Below are 21,128 nucleotides of genomic sequence, written 5' to 3'. Positions count from 1 at the left end.
ATGAGAGTTTCAAGAACCATCTGATTTCAAAAATCAGTCCGAACATAGAGTTTGTTTTCTTTGTGGTGCTTATGAGAGTTTTAAATTACTAGTAAGCTTCATTTTGAAACAAATTCTGAAACAATTATTTTTTTCTTGCACTTACACACAACAGTCAAAGATAGAAACAATATAGTTATACAGATATAGGTACCTTTCTTATTCTTTCCATTACTTGCCATCTTATATTACCGTTCCTTGTACTCAATTTCAGATTACAATAAATTAGGTACAAATTATAAAAATATGATTTTAGATTGTCTTTCAGTTCAATAATAAAAACTTCTAAATTCTTAGTAAGGACTTCTAAACTTTCACTGGAGACTAAAGGGGCTGCTTCGGTACAGTCCTGCACTTGTACCGAAATGCCCTCCTTATTACATGAAYGGCTGCAGTCTGCATTGCTTTGGGTTTCCAAATGACTTCAGGTATGATATCAGAGCTTCCAGATGAGAGAATAAGAGCATATTACAGCACAGCTGCTGATCACCAGAATTTGTTTCATATTGAAAGGGCAGAGGAATCAGAAGAGGAAGACCTGGTTATCTAGGCAATATTCTTGACAATGCAGATTTTTCTCCTGCTGCACTGATAAACTGTAAATTGCTAGGGAATTGCTGGAAGGGATGACAGCATTTTGTCACAGTTGTGATTAAAAGGCTGAGACGGCTTCAGAATCCTTAGGGCCCCTGTAAATTGCCTCCCGCCTCGTCCTAAATCAAGTAGAATTTCACTCTTTGAAACTGGGGCACGAGGAGTGCRGGGAATTTCGGGTGGAAATTCTCGTAGCCAATTTCTGTGCTGTCCAAGGAGCGTCGCAGGGAAATTTTCCAGGAGAAGTGAACTCTTGGAGGAATTGCATTAGTGCCTCTTAGGGTTTGCCACCTTTCACAGATCCCCAAGGAGGCAGAATTCACATATAAAGTCAATATAACACAATGTGCTGCAGAGAAATATGTGGCTGTTTTCAGCCTTGGTACCATGGATGAGGCCTCTGGGGGCATCTTCCCTTTGCACAGCAATGCCTGGGAAGCCAAAGAGCCTTGTTCCATAGCAGGACCACATAGCAGCCTACTATGACCCTATTTAATGGTCGCTACATTTAATGGGTAAGAAGTTATGTGTTGTGCTTATCTCAGGCACAAGCTGGGAGCAGGAAGACTTTTAGAACTGCTAATGAGCCTAATTAAAAGGAAAGATGCTTTATATGCAATCGTATCTTTCTTAAGGGAGGTTAATTTATAAGAGAAATGCACCATTTTAATTTAACATTATTTCTTGGTTGCTTAAATTTGYATTGAGTTAATCTTCTAAACTTATATGATAGCTACACTGGGTGTTTTTTATGGTTTTAATGACAAAAGTTTGTGACAAAAAAATTATCTTGCGAAAGCTGGGAAAGGGAGTGTTGCGCTTTTTCTGCCTTTCAAGAGTTTGTGTTTCTCTTAATCAGAACAACACTGTGCTAGCAGGTTAGTACTACAAACCYGGGGCCTCTCTCTTCTCTAGCAGCCAGTACTTTGCTAGAAGTTTTTCAACAGATTTGCAAATGTGCTTATTATTTCTACATGCAAAAACTTCCAGGAAACGCTATGAGGTACCGCAGGGCAAATTAATATTTTAGCTTAACTTCCCCTCACTTTGCTGCACAAGTGTAAATATGCTTATGACTTCTAAAAAGGTTTTAAGCGTGTTATATCTGGAAAGTCCTTAGTTCTCTACAAACTGCTTAAACAGCAATGTGTCCTAATTGCACGCAAGCTGCCCAGGAAGCTTTCTTGGTACTTCTGTATCTCCTGAATGAAAATATGGCTGTTTTATGATAACGTTTAGCTGAGATGTATGGAGGTTCCTTGTTTTATCTTGTCTCGTTGTTTGCTGTCAGTGAGACTTCAAATGTTCCGGGTTTCCCTGCTCAGAAAAGAAAAAGGGAAAGACAGGAGGGAAAGAGGAGCGCTTGGCTCAGGAGCGCTGTGGGAACAAAGAGGCAGCACCGCTGGCCGGGGAGGATGGAGAGTCCGTGAGAAGAGGCAGGAGAGGGGCACGAAGGTGGGGGAAGGGGGCCCGGGTGGGCAGGGAATGAAAGCCCAAGGGAGAGGAGCTGGAGCAAATTGAGGAGCAGCCCGGTGGGAGAAACTTCTTTGTTCAGGAGAAAGAACAAAGGGGAAGGGGAAGGAGGGAYGAGGGAAGAAGCGCAGCTTTCAGGTTCGGAGAAATTCCGTATTCATACCCACTCGCGGGCTGCGCCCACAAAGGGACAACACAAACACACCRAGGGAGATGTTTAGCATATGCAAGGAAACACGTCTCTTCTCCTCTGCTGGCGTCAACTGATTTTTCCCCCCGCTTCTTATGGCACTTAATTCACTTTATTAAAGTGAATTAAGTGATTAAAAAAAAGGTTAGGTAAGAAAATGTCACACACCAAAACTCATGCGATAAGGCTACAAATATCGACTTCTGTTGATCTTGACAAATTAATCTAAATGAATATTTTTTTCAGCACCTCACAAAGATTTGTTTCTCTTGGGTATGACTAACTGTTGCAAAGAAAATTAACTTGACCCAGAGTAATTTATCTTTCCCACAAATCTAAAATGTAAATTTGTGATGGTTCCTGCTCCAGTTGTTACAATATAGTGGAGGTTTAGCAGGAAGCAGTTGATTTTTAACATAAAAAAAATTAAAGTTTTGTATCACCTGTATTTGTAAGTGCTTTGCTTTAGTTAAAAAACAAATCTTTGCAGAAACCATTTACTTRAAGAAAACAGTTTCTACAACTTTTTTGCTGTGGAAAACAGCCAAATATTAATGGATAATTAATATATACGCAGTTGACAAGAAGAGCATCTAATATATGAAAAACAGAGTGACATTTATCTATTCTGTGCTGTCAGTTAACTAATATTAATTCTTTACTGTAGGGCTGAATGTTTTCCTCCTACCAATATTACAGCAGAGTAGTCAGCATTTCAATGTAATCTGCACTACAATGCCCTATGTTAATGCAGGGAGATACTTCAAAAACAGAACAACATGTTAATGGTCCCTCTCATATAACTCTTGGGCCTAACAATTAGGTAGGCACTTTTATTAGCAGTTAAGTGCAGAAATATACCATTTAAAAATCCTACAACCTTTGTTCTGGATTTTAGGTGAATTGACTTAAACAAAATGTTTCTTTACTAATCCCTTTTGAAATCTTGCTCGTCTGTTGTAAATAACATTTTTATTCTCTAGTCTGTTGTCTGAAGTAAAAGCTAAAGAGGATACCTTGTTTTACTAATTTTTTTATTTATTTTAAGATAATGGCTAATAAGTTTTCTTTACCAGAGTTTTTATCTATCTATCTATCTATCTATCTATCTATCTATCTATCTATCTAGTTTTAAACCTCCCCCCAGTGCCTTATGTGCTGAATCTGGAGCACTGAAAATGATAGAAGTGAAGCTGCTTACCTTAATTTAAATGTGGTTTAACTCTGAATTGTTTTGGTTCAATAGCTGGATTTAACACTTCGATTTCTTGATCAACTCTGAAAGAAACAGCTCAAAATAGAGCACTGCCTATCAACCTCAGGAAGCCTCTATGAATGTGAATTGTTTATCAGAGCAGCCAGGCTCTTGCAATGGGGATTAACCAGTCTCATTTTCATTGTTTGATAAAGTGTCAGTGCTGCCTTCACCCTTCACATATTTTCTTTGGTTGTGTCCTGCACAAAATACACACAAACAGCAGACTCAGACTTTTTTTTTTTTTTTTTTTTAGTAAGTAAAGCATTTTTGTTGATGTTTTCTCGATGCCTTTTTCTGCAATGAAGCTTACACTGCACTTCCATGTACACCCCTGTGCTGCTAATAGCCAGGGTGACAGTACCAAACCTTAGAGGCCTTAGAGGCCTCTTCTGCGTGACCACGACGAGGTCCACACGGCCCAAGGGCCGCTCGCTCAGTGGTGGCATCTCGCCTGTGGCCTCCTCGCAGCCGCCGAAGCCCCTCCGCTCTGCTCTGCGGCCGAGAGYGGGGTGCTGGGCAGGGGGCTGTGTCCCACAGCCCGAGCCCGTCCGTCCGGGCACGCAGAGTGGGCACGTGGGGGTCGGGACCCGCCAGGGCAGCCGCGCACCTCACTAACCGGCCCTGCAATTCCCAGCAGGATGGGAAGACATTTTTCTGATGAGCTTTTTCATGTTTTAAGGAGACAGGGAACCAAATTCAAGGCGTATACAGCTTTGGAGAGGTTGATGTAACTTTGGGGAGTTACATATTTCCCTCTCTTCCATAAATGATTATTTTGGTTTATTATTATTATGATTTTTTTCTTCTTCTCTTTGATTCTTTCAAATATTCTTGCCTGTACCCTCTGCAGTCCTGTTCTCACTCATGCTATTCAGTGTCTTGTCTCTACTACGTGATTCTGTGTTTAGTTCTCTCAGCAGGTACCCAGTGTAGAACAGCCCACTCATGAGGGGTGCTGAGCCCTTCACTAAACTACATTGAGAACAGTTTTCTGCAAACCACCAAGAGAAAGAACAAGTTTCTGAATTCAAGTATGTTTAATATTCTGTTTCCTTGCAGCCTTCTTTTATCATTTCATAATCAGTTTTGTTACATATACTGGTACATGGAAGACCTTACGTAGGAAACATTTTCCTCCAGGTTAATAGAAGCACAAAATTAAAATCAACTTTTCYGGTATTGTGATTTTCAGTACTGTAAGTTCATTAGTGCAGACCAGGAAATTCTAATTTCATCATATCACTATAATCTTCCACTTACAGTAAAATAACCATTCTAAGAAATTACATTGCAAATTTGCTATAGAATAAGATAACAAAAGTGCAGGGGAGAAAGTTTCAGAGAAAAAAAAGCTTTACCATATAAATATTATATTGATATATTAGTATTAGCTTTACATTTAAATACAAGTCTGATTGGTAAATAAAAAAATTCCTTTCTTCATGTAGAGTCGGGATGATTGTTAATAATACATTGACTTCTAAGTATTTAGAACTGGTGCAAGTTTTGAGAATAAAAAGAAACTTCTACTGTGAGATTCTACATTTAGTTGTTCTTTTGTTTGTGTTCCAGCTTAGGGAATTTCTTCTTCATTATCTGCATAGTTAGTCCAGTGAGCAGTGACTGACTTAGCCTCCTAAATGTAAAAAACAAATAAAAGTATTTGTTGAAGTAGCATGTATTGAAGAATTCAGACATAATTAGCCCTAAACACRAGATTTATCATCATCTTAGGTATAATAGCTTATTATAAAATAATACAGTATTTTGCTACAAATAATGTTAGAAATTAACATTTGGGTCGACCTACATCTTCTGATAAGGATTTGATAAGATTTTTATTAGATTACTTAAGTATATGGGAAAGTGCAGTATTTGCAGAAGTATATATTTTCACAGAACATGTTTAATTTGATCTGGAAAAATCAGGACAAAAAAAAAAAAAAGAAGAAGGATTTAAGTCAAATCCTAGTGCAAATCTTTCAGTGAGTTGAACAGGTCCAAATATAGGGAGCCAACTCCAACACAGTGCCTCTATGAGCCACATTCCTCCTCTGGATCGGGGTGCATTCCCACCAGTGCTGCTGCGGCCGGGCTGTGCAGCCCATACTGATGTGAGGCACTGGATGTGGGAGTCCCACAGGGATAGTCTCAGATCCAGATTTCATGTGAATTCCAAGTTCCATGAGCCAGAAGGACAAACTTAGGCTGTAGGTTAGAAGTGAATTAACCCAGAATATTGTATGTCATTCCAACAAACTGAAATAACACATTTTGGGCCAGGAACATCAACCTTTTAGCTCATTCTATGATCTGTTTGTATAATCAAAATGCAGCTTGGCTTCTGTCAGACTGAGTCAGAGTCCAAAATCTGCATTTTCATTTTTCATCAGATCAAGTTCTGATGTTGCAAAAGCTACATTATTGTAATGTCTTCATGTCTTAACAGAATTTTAACTCAAAAAAATGAGATAAACCATTAAAATCCATTTTAAAAAGGAAGGCATCCCATGTTCCCTTGCTGCTTTTTAGAATAAAACCGTTTCTTTATATGTACAATCATGTAGTTGTACAGAAGTAAATAAGAAGAGCCCTCCTTTTTAAGTACTATTTCCTTTATGACTAAAATTTTAGACAAGGCAAGTAGAAAAAAGGTATTCACCTTTACAGGAAGTAAGGCATATCAGTTGTGGGAAGTAAAGGAGTCATCGACCTCCCTAGGTATCCATGTACTTCTAAGGTTATTAAACCATTTTAGAAGTAAATCCCTGAAAAACTATACTTCTAAAGTTTCTAATAATCTCCTTTAGGGAGAGGGTACCCATAATGATATGTACATGTCTACACACTGAAAAAGGAGGGTTGGAGGCTYGGCCATTGTGTTAAGATTCGAGAGTAAAGCCAAACATCAATCTCTCTTCAGCAGTTCAAAAATTGCACAAAACCTGCAATCCTGGTAGCTGATGCACCCAGCTTTTATGGGACTGAGTAGGAAAACATAAAATTAATGATAACCAACATACCAGCACTGGGTGATTCAGAGCCACTTCTTCAAGGCTTAGAGGCACAGTCATTTTACGTGGGGCTAAAGCACTGCCACTGCATTTCCAAACCTCTGCACTGAAARATGCATTAAAAAATATTCTCTGAAAATGCTTACTGTAATTAATTCAATGGACTAAGTTTTCATGTTCGCAGCACGGTGCTATATTTACAAGATAATTGAATWAGATACCAATTTTCTGTTACATGTATATATTTTTTTCCTTTTTATGTATTTAAAACATCTCTTAGGTAGYAGGATTTGGTACCTTCGCCCCCACAACTGAAGGTAAACTATTAGTAAAATGTTACCTTTAGAACAGCAAAGCAAATTTATCTAGAAATGTCAAAACATCATTTGCATGTATTTCTGCATTCAGAGAAACTTAAAATCAGTTTCTTTTAACAGTGCCAYAGTTGGCACAAATGGCACACATCCCTGGAAGGTCAATATGTGACTTGTTCYGTTTGAAAAAATCTGGCTTCAAAATAACAAACTTATGGACTTTTTAAAACATGCATCCTGGTTTGCCCAGCAGGTTTTTCTTAACTTCAGAAGCAAACACCAGGATGTGATGTTCTGAATATTCACTTTCAGTATATTTGACAGCTCACACCTCCTTGTATTTGAATGTGTGATTACTTAAGAATTGCATTGTTCTTAATCACAGTTACAAAAGGAAAAAGGAGTTGGAGACCTTACTGTTATTATAAAACAGGTTTCTGCTTTCAGTCTGCGTGACAGAATACAGGCATTTTACTCACAGGAGCCATTATTATTCTTGCAGAAATAACCACTAAATAGGGCTGCCTTCAAAAATAGGGGTAGTCTAAGAAATGCCATTCCAACAATAATGTAGGGAAAATGTACTCACGTTTCAGTGCCTCCATCATCTTCCTTTCTCATTTCTTTGAAAACTTTATGTGATTTGGAGGATCTTTTGCAACTATGTTCTTGCTGCTTCTTTCCTGCCAAGCTTGGAAATATGTTTTGCTCCATCTCTCTCTCTATGGCACGTGGTGATTTGTGTTCACTTGGAAATAAATAATTCATCTTGGCCCAGGAGAAACACAAAATCACTGTGAGTAACAGAAAGCAGCTCCACRCCAAAGCAGCAGAACACTGCAAACAGCTAAAAGAGCATCATGTAACAATAAAAATCAGCAACTTATTCAGAACTGAATGCTCAGATTTAATACCTACACTTTATCCCTTGCGTACAGAACATGAAAGAAAAAAAAAAAAAAAGAGAGAGAAGAATCATTCGAGAGAAGCCTTGAAATATCCATGATAGAAGGTCTGCTTGCTTCAGAGCCATACTTCCCTGAATTTAGTAAGAATGTCCCAGAACCTTACAAATCTATTTATGGGTTATGCTGGCCTTCCTATTTTTTTCAGTAAAATATTAAATAAAGGAGGAAAATATTTACATATCGTTTATTTCTTTTTATTTCTTGTATCTCTTAAAATAATGCCTCTTATTTTGATTAGGTATTTTTATTTGTATATATAAAAATCAAAATGGGTCTTACTCTCCATTTTCCCCTTCATCTTTTATATACATTATTCATAGGAAGTATGTAACATTACCTTTTACATTATGTTATAACCACAGGACTTATTCCAGAGCTGCTACAGTTAACAGTATTTTTGTTTTCTGTATAAAGTAATGAAATCCTGGATTCTTAGTTAAGTAGAACTTTTGTTCCATAAAAGCTACAAGAGCATATGTGCAGTGTCATAAGCAAACTTTTTAATTCTCAATTTAATGCTTTGTSACATGCTATTCCAACAAATTATTTTGCTATTGCATTTTGGCAGAATTCAAAGGAATTCAGAGATGAAAAATATTTTATAGGCAATTTATCTATTTTTCCATTTCACAATAAATTATCTGTTGACAAATAGTGGTTTTGGTTTATTTTTTGGTCCATCTCTAGATTTGCACAGACCACAGAAGATACGGATACATTTGATCGTACATACATGGAAAGTGTAAGTACAGTATGGTATGAAGTACAAGAACTTCTTAATGGTTGGTGCAGACAATGAAGTGCACTTGYAGGAATTTCTCCTCAAAGAATATTTTTCTCTAAAACTTCCACTTCCTTAAAAATAAAAGTTCTTACAGGATGAGAGTTGTGTTCAGTTCTAATAATCAAATCTTGTAGGTGAAAAATGAGATATGAATATAATTTCATATAAAAAACATCTATGAATCCATGACTGAATACATTAACTGAGATTATTTTGTTAGGAATCAAACCTCATCTCACTTTCAGTTAATTATTTTTCAAAGGTACACTGCAGCCACAGCTCATTTTTTGCTGCATAACATCCTGATATCATTTCATAGAATCATAGAATGCCGAAGGTTGGAAGGGACCTCAGAGGTCATCGAGTCCAACCCCCCTGCTCACGCAGGGTCACCTTTGCTTGCAAAGTTTTAAGTGGATGGTAGGTATCAGGGGATATAAAACTTAGTTTTAAAGTCTGCAAGGTCTAGACAAGTTAGATTTTTTCTTTTCTGATTTATACCAAGACACAATATTTCTAATGTGCCAGGTTACAGAAACATTTACATACAACCACTATTTAAAACATATAACTTGATGCTTATGGTCATAAAAAAAAAAATAGTTTCTTATACAACACAGATAGAGCTGATGCCCCTCAACATTGGTATCACCAAGTCACCTGAACTGTCTGTAGTTATCTTGGGGACAGGACCTTATTCCATTCTCTCTGCAATTAYATGGGTAACGGGGAAAGGTTGAAAATAGAAGATGTAAAATCAAGCCCATCCCGTGCTCTTGGCAGATTTACCACTGACTACCTGGGGTGGAATTTCACAGGGAACCTTCAAAATAAACCTTTTGCTTAATTTTAGCTGTTATGAGAAAAAGAAGCCAAAACACCGGAGAATATCCAGACTGCTCTCCTTGTCTGCCTACAAACTATTGGCCTTATTTCTGCAGTCTCAGCATATATGTATACATCTATATATGTATATATATGTATGTATGTATCTCATATCCGCATGGAGGCCTAAAGGTAGGAGCTCTGTGTGCAAACTCCCCATCTCCCACCAATCTGTCCATCTGCTATGAGTTTTCACAGTGAGACCATTTATTTCAGTCTATGCACACATACACACACAACCTAGCAATGCTCTAGAAAGGTGCTTTGGTCGTTACTTTGCCTTGCAGACTCCTCATTAAGCAGCAGAGGCCTAGGAGAGAGCTGTAAGCATCTGATGACTCACCAGATCGTGGACACTGTATTCATTTTCAACAGCTGCAAACTGGTGGTTTTGTTCCAGCCGTCTGTTCCAGGTAGCACCACAGAAAGAAACACATTTGGAAGAAAGCAGGGAAGTTCATTGGCCTCTGAATACACAGCAGATTCTATCATCACTGCCAAATCATTGTCCCTTATGCCATAGGGCTTCCCTGGGGCCTACCAACCTTGATGAGCTGCATAACTGGCTTGCAGTGAGTCTCTCTTGGTGTTATAGACTGCTCTTCTGCTAGAGTCCACAAGGGTCTTCTCTGATGGAAAGAAATGCTACAACAGAGCTCAAGTAAGGAAAAAAGTTTTGCTGGGCTGGGAAGAGTAGAAGGATCCAGTGTTTAGACAGATAGATAGACAGACAGACAGATTGATAGATAGACAGATTTAGACTTTAGAAGCTTCCTATGTAAGACAGAGCCTCACTGTAACTTTATGTTTGAGGAAAACATTACCAAATATGAAGGACCACCAAAACACTCAGCTTGCTCACCTTCTTATGGAAACTATCTTACTGTCAGGAAAGCAATTTGTATTCCTAAGTGTTTTTGAGAAGCTTTAACAAGATGTTCGTAAAGAGATCCATCAGCTTTGCTAAAACAAGGGTTGAAGTTCCATGAGGAGAAGACTCCTTTAATCAGAGCAAATGCAGGTTGTCACTCCAGTCCTCCATGTTTTGGATTGATATGTATTACCTTCCTACTTTATTGCTTTAGTAGGTGCCAAAGTACTTTGAAATAGGAATACAGTGATCTGAAATTAATGYCACTGGGATTTTCTGCAAATGTAGATCTGGAGCTCCATCTCTAATGCCTTTGAATCCAACAGATACTCATTTATTCATGCAAAACAAGCTTGAAACACAGATAATTTATAATCTTGTTTCACTAAAATTTGTTATCAAAGTTTATATATGACAAAATAAATCTGAAGTTTAATCAGCTTTTTGTATAAGTATTTGTTAATCTTCCCTTTTTTCTTTTATTTTTCAGAGCATATGGTCTACGTGGAAACAATAAATCATCCTATTTTTAATGATCAGAGGTTTGTGACATTTTTTTGCTCCATCATTTATGTGCCCTTTGATTAACAACTGTGTATAAAACCCAGCCATCATTTTTTCAAATGAGGAAGCCAAAAAAATTCCTGTAAATCAAATGCCAGTATAAAAATGTCTTATAAAATTCAGCAGAAATCTGTTAAACAATGGATTTATTTGTTATCTCTGATGAAACTTAGAAGACCCAAAAATGTCCCAAAATAAGTTAAAAAGAATATATGATGACAGTAACTGACCTYTTCGATGATGCCATGTTGAGAAAGGCAAGATGATACATATGATGCAAGTAATAAAGATGCTTCCTGTACTGGAAATAAGTCTTGCTCCTTTTAGAAATTCTATTCTGTTGGTTAAAAAAATTTGCATGATTATAACACATTACACAAACTGAGCAYACTTAAAGGTATTTTCATGTTTAGATCAAATAGCAGAAAAAAAACATCTTTACAACCTTATACAAGCCTTGATATTTTAGAACCAAATCCAAAGTAAAAACTAATTAAAAGCAGAGTTAAATTACTCTCTATCATATCAAGTTATTCCCATGATTTAAATGTTCTTTATTAAAATATATTTTTATAATACATATGTTGATATATATGAAATTTTGAATTTTACTTATTCAACCTCAGCTCTGCTTTTAGCTTCTATTTTGCTACCTAGTCCAGTGAGCAAAGATCATTTGTAACTAACTCTCTCRGCCTTTCACTTCTTTCACTGTGCGACTGTGTCATTTTTACACAAGAAGTGTTCAGCTCATAATTTGCAATCAATGAATACACTGCCATTGTTAATGAGTTTGAGGCACATTTTTTAATTGTAGTAGTCTCTATTTTTTAATGTGTATGCTTTACTGTGTAATGCAATTCACCCGACTCTTAATTTTACCTTTCTGTATGGTTACTTGAACTCTAGAAGTCTTCAGTCACTTCCATTGTTAAGATATCTATTGTTAATAGATGGACAGGAGTGGGTGACTCATCACACAGTCTTTTCCACAACCTGTGAGTCTAATTAACCAGGGGGGTTGTAGAAATAAATAATAAAAGAGTAGAAAAGAGTAGAGGCTAAACCAGACCATGTGCTTTGTGGTCTGCTCAGACCACCAAGCAATTGATTACAGCAGTATATGGGCTGGCTTTTCTGCGCCGTATGTAACCCTTGGCAAGACCTTATACTGAATACAACTCCTGAAATAACAAATGAAATCAGATGCAATAGTATAGCCTGATGTTGTCTTTGGAAATAACCTCTGAAACCAAAGTCCAGTGTACTGGGACAATGTTTTCATTGTTTACATCCAAACAATAGACTCATCAAACTATGGTCCAAACTTCCATACGCTTGGGCAAGTAGAAGCCTGCGATTTTGGGTGACCTCAGGGACTTGTACATGAATAACTATCAGAATCTGATTTAAAAAAAATCTCTACAATGAAGAATATCAGAGTTGGAAAGTGCAGATTAATTTTTACCTGGAACTTTTGTATTTTCTCAGTAGCATATCATAACTCTGTGTAGGACCTAAGGACTTAAATACGTCAGCACTAGTTCTCTGAATAATTGTGTGGACTCTCATAGGGCTCCTCGTGCACTGTGTCTTTGGAAGCTTCAAYTAAAAAAGTAAATGCTTAAAAAAGTAAATGCTTAAAAAAGTAATCTGTCTGTCAGTAAATCTGTCTCTTTACCTTTGATTCCAAAATGTTACGACTTTTAAAAGGGTCAAAAAATCTTCTCACACTTCATTAAGTTAATTTGATCTTGCAGTAGCAGACCATATCCATTAGTACTAGATTTTCCTCTCCCTTTTTTTTTTTTTWTTTCCCACAATTTTGTCTTTTTTTTTTTCTCCATCCGAAAAGCAAAACAAGGTGTTGGGGGGAATCTGGGCTCCTGGGAAACATGGAGTTAAAGGTAACCCAGGCCTGTTGCTGTGAATAGGAAATAGTTCACCCTGCAGTCAATTTGCCTAATTGATTAGAAGGCTGATTGCAGCGCTGAGGGGCTAGATGCCCTGGCGGGAGGGATATGGGGAGGGATATGCATGTGCGGAGGCCGCAGCGCCTCAGCAGAGCCTTGGTGCTCCTGGAGCGCAGGCCATGGACCGCTCCCGCAACCGAGCTCCCGGCCATCTCAAACGCCATCTCAAACACTGCCAAGCACGATCCCAGCCTGTAGCCTTGGGAAGAGGGGCCTGCAGGGGAACCCGCGGTGCCTCCTGCCCGGGGGATGCTCAGCCCCCCGCAGCGGCAGCGAGGCCGCAGGGCTCCCGGCAGAAGCAGTCGCACTGCCCAGCCCGAACGCTCCCCAGCTCTGCACAGCAAACCCCCGAACACAGTTCACTTCTTTTGGTTTTTCCTTCTCAGAGAAGCAGAAATGCCCCGAATGGCAGAAATGTTAATGCCTGGCAAGCGTCCTGGGAGTGAGGAACAGCAGGAGCGGCTCGGCAGCTCCCTAATCATCCCGGCAAGGGTGATTTGTGAAACCCAGTGGCAGGAAGCAGTTTATAGTACAGTAACCCAGCCCATTGTCTGCGCTTTGGCAGCTTGGCTTCATTACTATTACCATGATAAAGACCGGCAGTTTTTCTCTATTTCCCTCTTACCCCTTTAAGTCTCTACTTGCTCTTGACTTTTCTGAATTTCACTTTGATACTTTGACACCTTGGTTGTGCTCCCAGACAGATATAATTAGAAGAGTTCAAATAAACCTTGTTTGTTGGCGCTAGTGATTTATTTTGGGGGGAGAGTAGGGGGTAGTTGACAGGGGGAAATGAGAAAAAAATATGGAAACAGAGGAATATTATAAAGATTTCTTGGGGGAACTCACCTCCTGCTCAGTTTGGACCAACTCTGTGGGCCTTTTCTGCAATTCAGAGAGCCCAGAAAATTGCAGCTGTGGAATAAAATTCAAAATTCAGGCTTACCATAGAACAGAAATAGCAAATAGTGATTTCAACAGGATAAATACAGATTGCAGCTGGCCTACGAGGTTTCAGTGTGCAGTGCTCTACCTTGATTCGATGAGACGTCACAATTCCTGCATATTTGAGAACATTTCAAATCTAAAGGGGAAGAAATGCTGCGTGAAGCTCATTCAAAGTATCACACTGTGAAACAGCATGGTAGCTTACAGGCCACTTACAAGCTGATGCCAAGGAAAACGGCAACTTTTTTTTTTTCTTTATTTTCTTCATATCACCCCTCTTTGACGGAACGTTTGGACAGGTATCCAGTCAAATACAACCTCCTGCTTTTAACTTGTATCACTTAGTGATTCCAAGTTACCTTAGTAGGGATGCAAGGCAACAAAAAAGTATCTGTGGAGCCCCTTATGAAAAGTAATATCCCTGATCCAGACATCACAGACCTCTGTTGTAGGATAGAAGTATTGTTGGACAGTGCAGTCCTCTGAGAGGAGAAAGGGAATCACAAATTCAGTTATTCTTCTCCTGAGAGTAACTTAAGGAGCTTCTCTTTAGGCCCACAGAAGAAAAGGCTGCTGAGGGCAACGCACTCACTGCCCAGTCCCTAATTCTGTAAAAAGAACCATGATGGGGGTAGGGGCTTGTGCTCTAGTGACGCTCACCAACCGCTCGGAGCTAAGACACGTGGGACATGTGAGCCTACCCTCAACAGGGTAATTATTTCTCTTATTCCCAGTTCAATTTTGCAATTAATATCATTTTCTGAGATCCTCATGCCTCCCCTAAATGTGCAGGTTTTGCCAAAGTTTTCATAAAAATAAACCAAAAAATACTTGTGAGCTAAGCTACCAATTCACCCATAATCTATCATCCTCTACAAAAAGCTATGGGTTCATGATATTATATTATAATATTATATGACAGCGCAATTTTTGCTTGATGCTTACTAAGCAAAGAGAGCAAAAATCCATAAACAATGAATACATTTCTAAGGTCATTAATCTGTATAAATCACACCTTAAAACACCATGAGGTCCGTTTACATCAACCAATCTTAAAAAAAATGAAATCCACACTGCTGCACTGTGAGACAACACCTCTAGAGAAGCAGGTGTCTGCAAGCTCTCTTGTATGTTTTGCTGYTAGTGCATATGCCCAGAGACAGAAAAACAAACACTGAAGAATGACAGGCAGATAGACTGTTCTGTATTAAAGGATGCCGGAGAAATAAATCAATTAATAAAACTAATTTACATAATTTTCTTTATCTATAATGTACAAAATTACATATTTCAACTGTAGTTTATAAATATGAAATAAAGCATTTTTAAAATTTTGTGTTTTAAAAAAAAACATCCGAGAAACATCAAGGAAAAGAAAGACTGTGTACTATTTTTTAAATTAATGTTATTTAAACTATCTGTGCACAGCACAAATGTTTTTGTGCATCCTTTTTGTTCCTTATTTTAAGTTTTCAAAACCCACTGGACCAGATTCAGCTCTTATATGAAGATGAAACATTTCTACTGGTTCCACTGGACTTACAACAATACCCAATAGGACTYTTTTTCCACCCTCCCCAAGGACAGAATCTCAGGGCTATTACAGTTACAAACTACTATAAAGTTCCTCATCATTGATACTGCACCCTCAGAATTTACTGTGAGATCCCTCCTGACCGCACAGCAGGACAGTGGTTCATTTTGTTGCCTTTTTTTTTTAATCTGATAATATTTTTGCAGCTCTAATAAATTCCCAAATAACTTTTTCCTAGGCTTGAGCAACACTGCACATCAGTTGACAGTATGRTCTTCAAAGCATCTCATACAACTCCTTTGCATGACAGACAACTCTTTCAGATAGTTCTGCATTTTTTGAGTAMTACATTTATTATTAAAATAATAAAGATATTAAAGACAATTTTGAATCTGTAGGTCTTTTAATATCTATCATGAGATATTTCTATAGCTGCATGGGAAAGAATATGCAAATAATTTGAATCCCCATTACAAGAAACACTAGCRTTATTTCCCTACACAGGTACAAATAGATTATCTTATGTCTAAAGCATATTTAAGTGCAACTCTTTTTAATCAGAAAATACATCCTACAGAAAGCACTCTTATGGTTAAGGATCTGATCCTGACAGAGACTTTTAGCATCAATATACTTGCTCTTGATTAACAGCCTTTTAATTCAAGAGTGTGATTCCTATATGCATGGACAACTACGTTTCTATTTTCCCTTTATCCATTTCCCTAAACACAATTCAATGTGAATAGAAAGTGCACAGAACATACCAGTCCAAAATTAAATTTGGGTCTCTTGAAGCCACAGGAAAACGTGGTCCCTACAGAGACTGTAATTCTACATCATCCTTCAGATTAGGCTTTCAACTAGAGCAAATAAAATCAAAAGCAACTTCCTTAATCTAAGGTGCTGACCAGAAGTTAACACGATATAAATTAATTCCAAAAACATCTACCTCTGTGCCAAGGAGCTGTGGTATGGTTACTACAGGATTTGTAACTATGAGTTTCCTGACTAGTTTGTGACCAAAATCGTAACTTTTAACACCGCATTAATGTGGTTTTTCACACTTGAAAGACAGAGCTAACTTTAGTTCAGGGATTCCCAAATGGAATAAACTGTTTCCCATGGCATTCATGCTCCTATGTTAAACTTAACCAAAAACAGATTAAAAAAAAAGGAGAGAGAGAGAGAGAAAAGAATAATCATATGGAGATAAAACCATATGTTTTGCTTAGAGTGCTGCCTTCAACATTTCCAAAATTCCCCCTGCATTACGTTCAAACTGGTGGCCAATAGCTCAATGTACCTGAGACAGCTAATTAAAAAAGGAAGTGGTCAAAGTCATGCCTTTTTGTAGACTTCAAAGGTGCTCCCTCTCCTTCCTCCTCTTTACATTTTACTGTCTGGCTTTCTGCCCATCCTGCAGCTGTTGGCTGAGCCTGTGTTTCATGGCGTCAAACCTGCCTCCTCACGGTCCATAAAGTTACAGCAGGGATCGTGATACGCAGGTGTGGAAAAGAGGGAAGTGCAAGATGGGCCGGTTAATGATTTTTCTGGCACCCCATGCTGAGCTGCTGAAGAAAGAGCAGCTCGCAGAAGGCCAGTGACTCTTTGTTTGCAAAGTATTTGAGGCCAAATCACTTCTCCCACAGCAAAGGTGTTGGGTTTTCACTTTAAGGGCTGTTTACAGAAATGATTCACCTTTTATATAGCTTTTAAAAAATGCTTTGAGGCTTTAATTGGGCACAAGATTGTTGCATCACACCAGTATGGAAACTCTGAGTTTTCATTTAACCCCCCATTAAATCATTCAATGATTTTATTCAATGATAGGGAGACAGCTTAAGTTAAAGTGAATTTAAGAGAAAAAAGCAGAAGTTGTATYATTCAGGGTTGTCTTATGTCACAAGCTTTAATCTGGAATTCCTGCACCTATGTACATTTAGGCAATGAAGTCAGAAGGGACCAGCTGCTGAAAAGCAAGCAAACAAACAATAACAAAAAAGGAAAACCCCCAATTCACTGTTGTTTTTGACATGACTAGATTTAACAACTAATATCTAAAACTCCTAGTTTATAAAAGTCTTTTATTTTAAACATTGCTGAAGCCACTGCCTGAGCTGGACCCAGTGGATCTGCAAGATCACCAAGAACTCCAGCTCAAGATTTTCCAAAAGAGGTGTCTATAATTCATTGTCTATAGGCAACACTTTTGAAAATGCACAGATGACACAGGGTATTCTGGGGCACTGAGAATCAATGGAACTTAACCTCGCAGATCACCCAAACACCAAAGCATGGTCCAGTTTTAACAAAATGGTTAGTGTCCCAACCTCCTACTGAGGTTAGAGCCTGAGCAGTTGCTGCTGGGCTTAAACTCCGTTCCCAGGCCCATAACTGTGTATGGGRCATTCGGCACTTCTGCAACCTAATCCCTAATCTTTAGGCATCTCTTTTTTAACTCAGGCCCTCTGCATCAGCATTTTAAAGCTGGGTGGTATTTTGGTGCTAATGATGGGTGGGAAGATAAGTGCCGAGGGAAGCAGGAGGGAGCAACATATTGTGAGGGGATAGAAACTTTAACAGGAACAAACAAACAAGTGGAGGCTGCCCTATGTCATCTCTACYGCTCATCTGCACATCATGTATTTATTTCAAAAGCTCAGCAAGCTCTAAGATTGCTGATCTGTAAGAAAACYACAGTTTTTGATTCTACAGTTCCTGCAGGTATAGTTAGCATTGCCCAAAGTTCAGTGAGGCAAGTCTAGCTCTGGACATCCCTATGTGTCTGGACCCACAGGATGGATATGCGAGTAGCAATGGATGAATTGATGGCAGGGATACAACAGAAATAACAAAAACCCACCAGCGCAATATAGTCCTTAATTCTGAAGTCCCAATACTGACCGTTCCAAGCTGGCACATTTTGCTTCTGCCCCAAAGCCCTCACTCACATAATTCTTTTCTGGTGCTAAATGGACTAGAGACACAATTTCTGAAGCACATGCGATTTTTCAGGCCCTAGAAGAACATTACAGTGCGGAAAGAGGAGAAGCAGTCTATTCCTGAGCACATTTTTAGTGAAGAAATAGAAAGCTTGCCAGAAGACATGATCACTTACTCCTAGTGCTGAAACTGTAAATATTAACAGGCTGTTTTCTTTTCTGCTCCTGACTGAAGTTAGCCACCTTTATAGCAGTATCTGATATGTTTACAATGGAACCTATAGAGTAATAATTTTTTTATATTCCAAAAGGAATTGTCACTCTCTCAGGTTGGCCAACCCAGCGGACACTCAGAGGAAAGTCAGTGAAGAGAAACAGTACTTGGATATTTGTCTGATCAGAGCAGCAGGGATGGACTATTGGGATGACTGTGGCGTGGGTGCTCTGGATGAGCTCAGGAAACCTGTGCAGTGCTTAGGCAGCAGCAAAAAGGCCACAGCAAAGGAAAGATAGCTGAGGATGTTACACAAGCAGAGCAATTTAAAATATAGCCATGGGGAAGAAAAGCTTTAAGAAGCTTTGGAGGTGAGAAAGGATGGASAGCCAGCAAGAGATCCTCCCCTGGGACTGACACAACTAAATCAACAGGCCAGGAGATGATTTTAGCTCTTACGCTCTGAAGAGAGAAAATACCTGTCCTTGCAGGGGCTGAAGTTCACTGTTATAATCAAGGGAGGCAAAGTGCAGGACTGAACAAGGCTCTAATGCAACAGAGAAATGATAGTCAGAAAAAGTCCTCTCAGCATCTACTTACTGGAGGGAAAAAAGTACTGTTTCATTCTCAGCAGCAATGATGGAGAGCAGCCACGTTTTTAAGCCAATATATTCTTTGCATAAGGAAGAACTGGTACATGTCTATATTTCTCTGGAAAGCATCAGTATGGGGAATTCCATTGCAAGGCCTGGAGGAAGGGACTAGGCATTGCAGGAAGCCCTCCTYGTGCGCAGAGTACGGGCAAGATCTTCACCACTAATGTGGGACATTAGTCCCACATTGTACAGGCCTAGACTCCCCCTCTTCTACCTTATGCACATTTGAAAAATAGGATGAGAGCCAGAAGCCAGGCTTTGAGTGACTAAGTAAGATTTTTTAATTTAGAAAAGACAGATGAGAGAGACTTAAAAAAAAAAAGAAGACAGTTATAACAGGACGTCCACTTTAACGGGTGGGAATCCACAACTTATCAACATTTTCCCCTCTAGTTCAGATAAATTTCCACTGCAGAAAAATCAGCTGAGAACTTTGAAGCCAAACCAAACCACCCACTGACTTATGACTAACTCTGCATCAAAACGGGTATCAAGAATGACTCCAGMTAGGCCAGCAGAAACAGCACAGACAAACGTGGCCTTTATTCCATTCATACAATTTAGTAATTTTACAGTGAATGTCTGCTGAAAGGACCCGGCGTGGGATGCGATTTTCACACTTACCTTAGGAAATATTTGCTCAGTTTCTTTTGGGGACTTCTTGTGTTTGCTTGGATGATGAAGTGGAGGTTGGCAGCACACTGAGCCTGTCACACTGGCTGAGCTCTGTAAGTAGCAGAAGAAAAAAAGGCGGAAGGATGCATTTTCTAAGTGGGTTATTTGACTAAAAACCCATAACTATCTCACAGGGGTGTATTTGCCTCTTAATGTGCTATCTTACAATGCCTCTTCATCTGAAAAAAAAGTTACTAACTTGATGAGAAGGACTAATCAGATCATTGAAAGAAAAAGACTGCTGAACAGTACCACCTTTCAGTTTTTCTGTCCTTCATATCTTTTCTCATGCAATATTTTATTTCCATTGAATTAGGTTCTCATCTCATTTACCTCAGGTACAGAATAAACACCCTAGTTTCAGTGGAAGCCATCTAGACTAACGTGGGCATAACTGAAGTGGTCCTTTCACTGTTCCAGTAGAAGTTACTGATGAAAGGAGGTCCTACCCCGCAAGTACAGCCATGTAGTGAGCCGTACCAGGGAACCTGCTTAAAAATACCCCCCCCCCCCCAAATCAATCAATCAGTAAAAGCAGGGGGGACTGATACGGGACTCCCCACGCCRGCTGTGTGAGCCCCAGTGGCAGCGCAAGCCGGGCTGGGCAGGGGGCGACACCTTCACTYCAAGCAGCGCCCAGTTACATGAAACCCACATTTCTGTGAAACCACAGTCCCGACCCAGGCAGCAACTGAGGGAAGTTCACTGGTACCAGCAACARAGAAATGCTACAAAGGAAAAAGAAAAGTCAGTATTTTTAAGCTCTTTGAACCAGTTCACTTTGGCATCAGACAAGCACAAGCAGGAGACCAAGGATAAGGCRGCAATAAGTGCAGACTTGGCACAGATGTTATGATATAGACATAAATTGTTCTGATGAAGCTTTAAAAAACAATGTTGTTCTTTAGTCTAGGTGACTGTTACACTTCCATGAGACCTACAGTGGTTCAATTGCCTTGTTTCATTGTTCTTAGCAATAGTTTCCTTCATCTGCCTCAAATCACTGTTGACCAAGTGGTTGCTCCCTGTAGCTCTCTAAGGATGAACACGGACAGYGTTCTCGAACTGGAGTTCCAGCAGTCCTGTCTCTGGATCTACTGGAATCAATACAGAGATTTGGACACCTTCACTTCCAGGCACAAGCCAGAGGTGCAGAGGTTCTTGAAATGAACGAGGCAGCAAAGAAACCCTCTGTCACAAGGGAAGTTTCATTAGCAAGTCTTATGCAGAAG

This window comes from Nothoprocta perdicaria, unplaced genomic scaffold, assembly GCF_003342845.1.
Source record: "Nothoprocta perdicaria isolate Ctin4 unplaced genomic scaffold, notPer1 scaffold_38, whole genome shotgun sequence".
Taxonomy (NCBI): Eukaryota; Metazoa; Chordata; class Aves; order Tinamiformes; family Tinamidae; genus Nothoprocta; species Nothoprocta perdicaria.
Note: the sequence above shows the minus strand (reverse complement) of the source record.